General features: G+C 35.9%; 1 long non-coding RNA gene across 1 annotated transcript; it reads left to right on the top strand.

The window, feature by feature from the left end:
• The first annotated feature begins 287 nt into the window (after positions 1–287).
• LOC139897937 (uncharacterized) lies at positions 288–2072 on the top strand. The gene is made up of 2 exons (XR_011776830.1): positions 288–579; positions 1798–2072. It is a non-coding gene; the product is annotated as an uncharacterized lncRNA (long non-coding RNA).
• The last annotated feature ends 8596 nt before the right edge of the window (positions 2073–10668 follow it).

Genomic DNA, 10668 nt, shown 5'->3' with positions numbered 1-10668 from the left:
AGTAGTCATTTTTTTTAAGTTTATTTCGTTTGACCTGGTCCAATGTCTTAAGCCCATTAGTCTTCCTTTTAAGCCCAATTTGTTTCGCAGGCTTAGTAGGTGCAGTGGTCCATTTAAATAAGTTAGTGGCCAGTTTGTTTTTAATACAAGTTTTGTTTGGCCCAACTCCCCTTTTGTTTCGTGGGCTTAGATATGGCCTGTTTTTATTTTTTAAAAGGTCATCCCAACTCCCCTTAGGGTTAAAAGTGAGCCGTTCCCATTTCCTTTTTCTAGATTATTCGGTGGATACAAGGAGGTAGAAAGGGAAAGTAATCTTCTCTTTTTCTCTGTGACAAAACTACTGTTCGTGGTTTCTCTTTCTTGCTTTGTGACGATATCACTTGTATCGGTGGTGGAGATGGGTTCGTTGACATACCTCCCATCCATTTCTATTGGTTTAATCGATGTATACAAAGAGTGAAAAGAAGAAAGGTTACCTTTTTCGGTGACAATGCCACCGAAACCTAATTCGGTGGTGGTGGTAGGTTCTTCGGTCGCCTCTGCTGTAGCTACCTTTCCTGGCTTTGTCCACCAATCAGGGTATCCTTTCAATCTAAAGCATTGTTCTTTTCTATGTCTTGATTTACCACATTCAGCACATTTTAATTTCGATTTATCAACTTTTTGTGGATTATAGTTTCGATTTGTTTAGGCTAAATGATAAGAGGGTCTTTTGTCGTCGGTTGCAACTAAACCAGTTGCAATCTCATGACTGGTTGAAGGATCACTCACTAATAGCCCCAAAATCTGACGGTGAACACCCTCTTTTCTAACGGCGGCGTAAGCTTCCTCCGACGTTGGTAAAAGAGTTAAACGGAGGAGCTCCCGTTTGATAGTATCATACCGTTTATCAAGAGCATTTAAAAACTAAAAAAGTTTATGTTCAGCACGAATTTTGTTGTACCTTGTGATGTCGGATGCATTTTCCATGGGGTTTAGATCTTTGATTTCAAGGTCACCCCAGATCCTTTGCATCCGGATCCAAATTTCTTCAAGATTCATGTTGCCTTGCTTGATTCAGTAGCTTTGACATATAGATCGTACACTTGTAGTTTCTCACCACCACTGCTATATGTGGTGATGAGAGCATCCCACAACAGTTTGGCGGTGAGAAAAGAGGTCAGGTTGCTTGCAAGGTTTGGTTCAATGTTTTAAATTAGCTATGAAAACACAATCAGATCTCCTTGTTCCCATTGCTCATATGTCTCATGGTTGTTGTCAAGTGGATTTTTTGTCAAATGAGTAAGAACGGCCTTGAATTTACCTCTAATGGCAACCTTCATCATTCTTGACTATAACGAATAGTTTGAACTATTTAGATTCAAACTAATTTTCAAGGTATATGATATTTTGGGCTATTGGTAATTCGTGTTGTTTTTTTAACAGATTTGCCAATTGACTTGTTAAGTTATTGATTTGGCTTGTGTGGGTTGACTGAACAGAGGGTAGTGAGTGGCTGCCGCCTTCATTAGGCATGGTGGCCATTCAAAAAACAGAAAAATGGTAAATGATTTAAGCAAAAAAGGAGTGTAATGATCCTTGGATCTATACATTCAGCTCTGATATCATGTTTTAATGAAAGAAACTGATCTTTGTATTGAATGATTATTGCTTTTGATACAAATTGAATTGGTTCTGTTTACAAATGCTAAGTGTTTTATACACAAACACAACCAACAGCTATTTCTAGAAAAGGTTAGGATCCAAAACAACCTTTGGAACCCCTTTTACAAATAAGGAAATATGCTAAGTGTGCAGGTTGTTGCTAGCCGTTGAAAGATTTGACATATACCCACATGTGATCTCCTAAATTAGGAAGCGATGAAGTTGACTTCTTCTGATCCTAAAAACTGATTACCAAATATGGTAATCTATATTTGTTGCTGTAATCTAACATAAACAAGGCAAAGATAGGATAAATGAGTATTGTGGTCGTCTTTAATTTAAAGAGACAATCAATTTAAAAGACTGGTATGTTATCGATTGTTAGATACACCATGGTTAAACGAAGAAGATGTGGCAATTTCAACTCATTTTCTAAATAATAGATTGATCTGTGTTATGTTTTATCTCTAAAATAATGGTTTTGTTTTTGAGTCAACAACAAGTGTCGATTTATTGGCGTCTTGACTGCCGTTTAAAGCCTCAATTGAATTTCATACAGGATTTAAAACTCATGGAAATTTGATACTACCATTTTCATGGCGTCTCAATTTTATTTTACTATTTTTTTTAAACAATTTCCTACTTATTAGCCGGAGGTCCACTCGGAAGCAATCTCTTTATCCGTCGAATAGAGAGATGGATGACTTTCTCTACTTTTGAGAGTGTTTCACTCTGGCTGGAGAAATGACTTGTTCTTATTCTCGGATTGGGGAAGGATTGTCTATATCTAACCTCTTCCATACACCACTCATGTAGTATTGGGTTTTGTTATTGTTGTTGTTGTTAGATGGGTAGTTTTATATAACTTTAAGCTGTTAAAGAAAGTTACGTAAAGGCTATATCTAAGTTCTACTTGGGACTAGTGTTTCAATTCAACCTAACCCATTTTAACATATAATGTGAATTACACGTTTGACTCGTTACCCCAATCGCCTGATCCATTTTGCCACAGCTATTCAGGGGTTATATGTGCTTACAAGTGTCACTTGGTCACTGATTTATTTTTTTCATGTGCGTAATGTAGATCATGATGAGGCAATTGATGATGTCAACATTTCTCTCTAAATCAAGACCGACATGTAATTTTACTAGCAAGCAACTATAAGCTAACAACGGCTTTAAAAGCTAATCGTTTCAATTTACAGGTTATCTATCTCTATATTTTAACCTTGAAAAAGAAAATTTACAAACATAATCAAATAAATCCGATTTCTTCATACAAGAAGGCGGATGCACAATGTCATTTCTGGACTTCCATAAAAGCCATAAGGTAGCTGCCCGAATTAGCATACACTTTGTCTTTAATCTGGTTGGAAGAATTCCATCCATCGAACCATAAAATCCAATCACTCCAAGAATGCGAATTGGGAAGGATGCATCAATCCAAATTAGAACCTTTCTCCATAATTCACAAGCCACGCTACATTGATAATGAACGTGGTCAATCGCTTCCATCAATACCCGCACCGTATATCGAACAAGCAATATCTAACATTTCCAAGCCTCCTAAGGAATATTTTATCTCGAACTGTCGATGCTTAAATTCCATAAAAAATGTTAGCTTTAAGAGGGACCCTTTCACCCATCTCGTTTTCACGCTAAATGAGGGAAGTAAGCTCGTCTATATATTCCCAAATGCAACAAACAGAAAAAGCACCATCATGCGCAATACACCAAGAACTAGAATCTTGATCACTCGAAAAGGTAACCTGAGAAACCACGCCCATAAGCTGCTGCTGCGCATCTGAGTTCGTACTACCTATTTAAGTTTGGTTCCATGACCAGATCCTTTCTTGAGCAGTGCATCTATCAGAAATTGGCAATCGTACAATACAAACCACGTTACTCTCCAAGTGAAGGTGAAGATTAAACTTCACAGAGAGAGTGTCATCTCTATCCAATGATCCGTTCAAAAACTGACATTTCTCCCATTTCCAGCTTTAAAACGAATTGGGTTCCTTGGTATTAAGCCAAGAAATTGATCAGAATAATAACATGCCAATATGTTCAACCACACCCCATTGCTTGCTCTAAAATAATTTAACTGCTCACCTAAATTCCCATAGACCGCTTTGATAATTTTGCCCACCATTTATTCGAATCAACAACAAACCTCCACAACCATTTATGTAAAAGTGCGATGTTAAGAGCTTGCAAACTCTCGATCTGAACACCCCTTTTATCGAAAGAAGGCAAAACATTGTACCACCGGACCCAACTACCCAAGCCATTTTTCTTTTGTCCTCACTACCACCCAAAACAACGAAGCAAGAGCACTCTCCGATTCATTTAACAGTCTCCAGGAAACCAGAAAAGGGATGAAAAGTATATCCCTAAGCTCAGGACGGACTTCAACAACGTTGACGTTCCCCCGATCCACCACATGATTCTTCCTAAACCGATCAACAAGAGTTTTCCAACTTGCTATTAAATTAATATTGCTATTATAAGACGGGTATGTTTGGCGCGAAACTTTTAGAAGCTTTTTACTTTTATTAAAAAACTCATATTTAATAGAAAACTTCATTTGTTAAAGGAGCTTAGACCTTTTAGCCAGAGAAAAACAGTTAAAGCTAAAAGCTACTAGAACTAGTGTTTAGCTTATAGTTTTTTGTAATTTTACTATTTATTTAAAAGGTTCAGCTACTCTATCAAACACCAAAATATATTTAAAAACTAACATCTACCAACTAAAAGTTAAAAGCTACCAGTTACAAGTTAACAGCTACGACCTACCAGCTAGTCTTGACAAACATATCATGTATACTTTAATAATGAACAATTATGGATTGTGTGTCGCCTTGAATGTGTCAAAAAATTATAACCAGAATAACGGGTCAAAAGGGTACCACGAGTTGAAAGTCACTAATTACGATTCGTAAATACGATTAATTTGTAATGATATCCCAAAGAGAATATATCCCTAACTGTATATGAGATATCCTTATTAAGGATATTTGATGCTGGGTTTGTTGGTTTCGGTTTGATAGTTATGGTTTTTTAATCTTCGTTGCTTCGAAGATTGATTACCCTCTTTGTTGCGTTTCTCTTTAACGTAGGATGTTCGTCTTTCTTTTTTTTAGCTTTTGTCGTGTGATAGTCATGAGCTTTCGTTTGATTTTGGTTAGTTTAGCTCGGATATTCTATGCGTTTATAGGTTAACGCGGTTTCATCTTTTCGATGAACACTTTTTTATTTATATAAGTTTCTTTGTTTTCCGAAAACAAAATGTATATGAAATAATAAAGGAATAATATAACATCAACTAATCATAATCTTGTGAGCAAGGTTACAAAATTCTCTATTCGGAGATTAATTGATTGGGACTTTGGAAGGATTAATCGACAATTCAGAGATTAATCAGGGATTAATCGGATTGTACTTTATACATAGAAATATTAAATTTCAAAAATTATGCGTAAATATAAAAGAAAACAATAAAATAAACATAAACTTTAACAAAATTGTCATTGTTCATTTTGTTCAAAAACTCTAAAGTTCTAGTTTAAATTCGTGTTAAAATGTTGACCAATTTTGACTTTGACCGACATTGGTTACTAAATTTGATTTTGACCCATCAATCGACGTTGACCGATTAATTAAACAGATTTTGAAAAATCGGAAAGAATTGCTCTTAAAAATGAGTAATCGACGATTAATCGAGTTTTTTACAACGGTGGCTCCCAATGTATCTCTAATTAATACGGAGTATATGAGATAGCATATGATGTGGTCGTTCGTGTTCTCAACTTATAATAATATAAAAACAATGATCAAATAACTTAACTAATTAACACAAACGCTCGGGCAACAATAACCCGATCATTATAGCAACTAACAAGTATTCAAGCAAGGTTCGTTCCACATGGAGCAATTTACATGAATCTCAAAACACTAGTAATTATCCTAAGTTGGTTGGGGGGTTTTGATTAAGTGTAGATTAAACTAAACTTAAACTAAAAGAGATTAACAAATAAGATAAAAACGTGTCCACTTAATTATTCCACCTTTTGCCATGGTTCACCCAATTCATTCATTACACAACAATGTTTAAACATATAGTTTCATTTTCATTCGTCAACTTCCATAAAACCTCAATCAAATGAAATTCGTTAACTCCCGTAGACTCATTTCAAAAGATCAAACTATGTTATGAGTGAAATTATTGAGACATCGGTTTTGGATTAAAATCCTTTAATTATCAAAATCCCTTAAGATAATCAAACACTACCATGTTAAATAAAAGCCAATTGAAACCAAACCAAACCAAACCAAGAACCCAATCACTTGAAATCCCCAATTTGTTTATCTAGATCACCAAAGGTGTTGAAGTACAAATTGCTTCACTAATCAAATCCCTAAGAAAAGCTGGGCAACTTATATAATCAAAGTAAAGCTTTCAACAATCAAAGTAATGGATCTTCAACCAAGTACAATAATTATCAACTCATTCAAACACCCAATTCATGATTTAGGGCAAAATTCAAGCATCAAGTTTACAAATCAAGTGAACACAAGTAATCCAAGCTATAATGATTGCATAAACAAGAAATAAATCAAAGAAATAACAATCATTCATCATTACAACTAAAATGGAGAAAAGGTGCTACCAAAATGGAGAAGAATCACTAAAATGGAGAATGGATGATGGAGATGGAGCTTCAATCTTCATGGATTTAGAGTTTGGAGCTTGAAATTAGCCTTCATCTTGATGGAATCATGATTGGAACCCTTTTAGGGCTCCAAAATGGCCTAAGGAAGCAGCTCTCTTCAACAAAAACCCCAAAAATCGTATTTATAGTCGAGCTAAATTTCTGGCTGAAAATAGGTCTGGAAAGACGTTCCAGAAAGTGGTACCCCGTTTCAAAAAGTGGAACCTCGTTCCAGAATGTGGAACCCCGTTCCAGAAATTGACTAGAAATCCCATTTTTGTTATGTTCACCAAATCATCATTGTCTTCACATAGGAACGTCGTTCCGGTCGTTTGGAACATCGTTCTTTGCTAAAACTTGGCTTTTATACCCCAACATTTCACTTGATTCATTCCTTTAGCCCAAGTGTTGATTCCTTTGCATAAATATGATCTATTAAACGACTTTTGCTTCGAAACGGCCAAATACCACAAACCGCTCACTAATCATCACAAATTATATCGGAACGCCACGAATGTAGGGAGATATTGCGAAGATAAGTATGTATATTTTGAGCAATATCAAATCCCCCACACTTGAACCTTGCTTGTCCTCAAGCAAGCCTAAACTCAACCATATCTTTATAATGTTGACCAACTTTGACTAATACAAACTTGCAATTTCAAGTATGGTCATTTCAAATTTTCAAACTTTGAACAAACTCAAAAATACTTGACAAATCCAAAGAATTACCTCAATGATTTTGTCAATCTTCAAGGCCTCACGATCTTTAAACCAATTCATCCTTCAATACTTTGTGAAGATTCATCAATCATCAATCCTTTCAACTTTCAATTATGACTTTCAACACTTTGACTAACTTTGACTTTCAAGGAATTGTCTTCAAGCCATTTCAACAAATACTAACCAAAACTTAACAAACCATAATCTTCTTAAATCCTTCAACAAACTCCACTCAAAACCATTAATCAAATGAAGCCTAAACTTCATTTCTTCAAGCATCCTCTAAAACATCAAACATTCAAGCCTAAACTACCCTTTTCACATCTCCACAATCAAATACTCTTCAAAAAGACAAACATGCATCCTAGAAAAGCTTAAGATCAACAATATCCATAACAGTATCACATTTGAATCAAATCAAGCATAAGTTAAGTTCTTTAGTGCAAACCTTTCTAGGAAAATTTTCATAACCTCTAGCCAAACTCCTTCACTACCAACATCATCCTCTTCTCATCATCATCAAATCAAGAAATTGCGCACAAGCTTCACAATCGGTGTAATGGAGCGCCAAATTACATGAGTCACCCAAGAAAACGTTTTAGCCTTAAGGAAGACAAGGCTTTTGAGAAAACCATTTTTGTTTTTAGAAAGGGAAAATGAGTCAAGTTGTGAAACGAGACAAGCTTTTCGAAAATTTTGGTTTCAAGCTTTATGCATTCCAAAGCTATCCCGATTTTGGGACAACCGCACGGATAGCTAATGCCCCGGATATCACAAAAGTGAACTACCTCCTTGTATTAAAGGCGATGAGACAATAACTGTCTTGAGCTCATAAGGTTGTGTGCATAAAAGCCACCCCGTTGGTGGAATGACCGCGCGGGTAGCTACTTCCCCCGTAAACATACTATTCGGTGTCAATAGCGATAAGAAAGTAACTTCCCTGGGTGTGAGTGGTTCGTTGGGTCTATTGCACGATACTTGAAAGACTTAACTTTCAAGCTTAGGTCTTATTGGTACACAAAATAACTTGGAAGACTTTACTTCCAAGTTTGGAAGACTTGACTTCCAAAACTCGGAAGTGTCAAAGCTCAAGGCTTTTATTCACTTGGCTACTTTCCATATAACAAGCCTTTATGCTTATATTGAAAAAGGGTAGGAAGTAGAAACTACCCCTCCGTAATTGATAGAACAAGGGTGCCATAGCTTTTGGTTATGGCGTATGTTGTCTAGCAACACTAGCACGAAGCCATTTACTCCTAAAAGGATAGCACATTGTGAAGCTCAAGGCTCCTCTTTCCACGGCACTTAGCATAGCCAAATGTAAAATGGTGTAGATTAGGAAGTCTCCTACACCAAGTGAATTAATCATTCAAGTTTATTTTTGAGACATAAGAGGGTGGGCTTTAACCACCCAATTTGAAACCACATAAGAGGGTGGACTTTAACCACCAAAATTTTGAAACCGGGAAGACCTTACTTCCCCTACACTTGAATGGAACTTTAACCATTCAAGTTGAAAGTTGGAACCATAAATGAATGGAACTTTAACCATTCAACCCCCATTTAGAAAGAAGGGTCGAAGTTTTTGGGCCTGTAGTAAGTTATGGCTTAATTTTGATTAAAACTTTTCAACAATTCAACAAAACACTTAGGAAAATTTTAAAATTAGGTCATAATTTTATTTAAGAATAAGTCCACGAGAATTTATCTCTCCCCCCATACTTGAGATCATGTAATACACTCATTACATGGAATCAAAATAAAATAATAAATTTGAGAGGACAAAATGAAAAAGTGGAAGAGAAATAGAGATACCTGAGAACAAAAGTCATTTCCACAAGTATTCGTCAAATTGCATGAAATTCTCTTGACATATCTGCATTTCCAAACTTCCTTCTTGATTTTGATTAACGAGTCTTTATCTTGACTCGTCCCCGTCTTCTTAACATTCCTTATCGGGGTGGTTCTCCCCCACACTTTATCGGACGGCATGCGAAATCGGTGGAAAAAGTTCCACGAATCAAGAGAGTGAGCCAAACATTAATCCCTCAGGTGGTGTATAATAAGAGAATAACCTTCTTCATTTGCATGAAGAAGATTGAACCAACCCGAGAGTCAACAAAAGACTCTCTTCCAAACATGGTTTTGAACACAAGGTTCGCTTTCTTAATCGGCTCACACAAACACGAATCATCAACCTTGGGTTGCAAAACCTCCTTAAAATCATCTATACCATACCCGAGAGGATTGTTATACACTTTGAAAGTTTCGAGTATGATATTCTCAACCTCACTTCCTTCATCATCATCATCTTCACTATCATCATCACTATCATACTTGCCATCACCAAGTGGATTATCATGGATTGTAAAAGCATTGGGTGTTGGCAAAGTTTCACTCACTTCATAATCTTCCTCATCACTCTCACTAACTTCTTCATACTCCTTACCATTATCTTCACCTTCATCATTATCCTTATCATCATCTTCATTCTTCTCTTCATCATTGGTTATCGAAGATTCGGATATTTGTTCAATCTTCACTACTTCGATCTTGGCATAAAAGCTTTCATCATCATAAAAGACCCAATTTATCGACCGAGAAGTAGAGACTATGGGTGAAGTGGGTGGTGAAATTGTAGTGGATACAAAATCATCAACTAAAGGTAGCATGGAACTCACAGTTTTCTCTAAGATTTGAATTGAAGCTTGTTGAATTTCTAACATTTTTCTCAAATCTATTCTCTCTTGAATTAAAGCCTCCATACGGTTAAAGTGGGTTCTCACAACATTTGAGAATAACTTTATTAAATTCGAATCGATCTACTCTTGTTGTTGAGTTTGAAATTGAAATTGAGAAGAATCCCAAGTCGAATCATCCCCCTCATAAAGTCAAAATTAGAAATAGAACCATTATTACAAGGTTGATCAATGGGGGCGAAATCATTCATGTAACTATCATCATAACCCCCGTCTCGATAACAACCATCATAAGCACCATAATAACCATCCATCTCACCATTAGCTTGACCCAAATCCATATACCCATTATCATTCATACCCATGTAACCATCATTCATATACTCATAACCATCATTCATACCCAAATAATCACCATTGTTGCCCAAATAACTATTATCATCATTCATGCCTTCACACTCATTGTTCATGCCCATATAACCATTGTCATCATTCATGTAAATAACCATTATCCAAACTTATGTGACTTGAGTCTCCCATCAATTATTGATCATAATTCGCGATTCTTGACATCAAGTAGTCACACAAAGCATCATTCTCCGCCATCTAGCTTAATCACACCACAAACAAGCAAGTGTTCTCCGAATACAAGCAAATATAAACAAAAAGTAACTTTTACAAAAATGAAATTCTTACAAAAGGATCGAACAACTACTAGCAAATGTTTCAAAATCCAATTAAAAACGCTCCCCGACAGCGGCGCCAAAAACTTGATGTGGTCGTTCATGTTCTCAACTTATAATAATATAAAAACAATGATCAAATAACATAACTAATTAACCCAAACGCTCGGGCAACAATAACCCGATCATTATAGCAACTATCAAGTA

The sequence above is a fragment of the Rutidosis leptorrhynchoides genome, chromosome 3 (assembly GCF_046630445.1).
Source record: "Rutidosis leptorrhynchoides isolate AG116_Rl617_1_P2 chromosome 3, CSIRO_AGI_Rlap_v1, whole genome shotgun sequence".
NCBI lineage: Eukaryota > Viridiplantae > Streptophyta > Magnoliopsida > Asterales > Asteraceae > Rutidosis > Rutidosis leptorrhynchoides.
Note: the sequence above shows the minus strand (reverse complement) of the source record. Positions and strands in the feature narration are given on the sequence as shown.